Here is a 1,597-nt window from a genome sequence, read left to right as displayed (position 1 = left end):
CAGGGTCCCTAAGGGCTGTGGGGGGTTACAGGGGGGTGCGGGGGGTGGCCCCCACCCGAGCGGTGCACGGGGTCAGGGTCCCCACGGGGGTGGGCAGGGGTGTGATCCCTCTAAGTGTGTGAGGTGTGCGGCCCCCGTACCCGCCCATGGGGTCCCTACAGGGATGGGCAGGGGACATGGGCCCACCAGCTCAGCTGTCTGTGCCGTCCCTATAGGTGTGCATGGGGCAGCAATGCCTACGGGGGTGTGCAGGGGCTGTGATGGCTATGGATTTGCAGTCTTCATGTCCCCAACAGTATGTGCACTGGGTATTGCTCCTGTAAGTGTGCATGAGTTCATCCCAGATGAGGGGAAGATGCAGATTATTACATCCTGATGCTTTCTACAATTTTGCAAAGCACCTGCTTCCCCCATGTCCCATTGCAAACTAAACTAAAGCCTTTACAAACATTTCCTGAAGACATACAAGGCATTGCCAGCTGTAAGGACACACAGAGGACAGAGAAGAATCACAGTAAAGAGGAGCACATGAAGACAAGGACTGAAGTGATGCCCTGTAGCTGTAGGCGGTTTTCAGGAGAGTGTGGAGGGTGGTGTAGGGTGAAGAGTGCAGTGGAGAGAAAGGGGAAACCACCCCTGAAAATCCCCTCCCCTGTACCTCGCACCCTGTGAACCGTTTCCTTGAGCTACCTAGGTCTGAATGCCCACAACTCATGGCTGGGGGCATTTTATAACTCTCTTCAGAGACCCCATGGAGCGTGAGGTTGGCAAAGCAAGCTTTAGCTCTGCCATGTAAAGCTGCTGCCATGCTGGGGGACTCCTGGGGAAATCAGACAATCATTTCATTCCTCAAGAAGACCCATTCAGCATGGGTCCTAGGGATGTGTCCAGGTCTCACCGGTAAATCAACACCATGGGGTCCCCAGGCCTCAGCAGTACCTGACCCCAAACTCAGAAGTGAAGCAGCCTAAGACCAATGTGTCACGTGACTACCCAGATGGGAGCTTGAGCTGGTTTAATGCATGTACCCTTCTGAACCCTGGAAACCGTGAGCTCAGCTCATCTGTCCTCCCTTTGGGGATTATGCTCCCATTGCAGGTGTCCTCCAAAAACTTCTATCAAAGGTTGTAAAGCAGATTAGGCTGATGTTGGGGGACCATCTCCAAACACTGTGGGCCTTCCAGTTCCCCAGCATGGCTTCATCAAAATCACCAGGGCAAGCATCTTCAGCCCTGAGCTGCCTTGAAACTCTGTCCCTGCTTCTCTAAGGCAGGTGCTTTGCAAAATTGTAGGAAGCATCAGGATGTAATAATCTGCATCTTCCCCTCATCTGGTTGTTCCCTGCACGCTTATGCAGGAACTGAGGTCTCTGTGGAGGCACTGCTTTGGGCGAAGGAGCTATCACTCTAGAGAAAACCAAGCATTGTCTCCCATGCAGGCAAAGCCACCTGCTGAAGGCACTCCTCAGGGACAAGATCCATAGTTCTTGAGACATAAACTATTGACAGTCCCCTGTCCTTATACCAGATGTTACAAGGGCACTGAAAATGTCCCACAAAACAATGTGTCCCTGGAGATCAGCACTAAGTGTTCAGTA

The sequence above is a fragment of the Egretta garzetta genome, unplaced genomic scaffold (genome assembly GCF_000687185.1).
Source record: "Egretta garzetta isolate BGI_Z169 unplaced genomic scaffold, ASM68718v1 scaffold589, whole genome shotgun sequence".
Taxonomy (NCBI): Eukaryota; Metazoa; Chordata; class Aves; order Pelecaniformes; family Ardeidae; genus Egretta; species Egretta garzetta.
The sequence above is the reverse complement of the archived record's forward strand: the minus strand, read 5'-3'. Positions refer to the sequence as shown.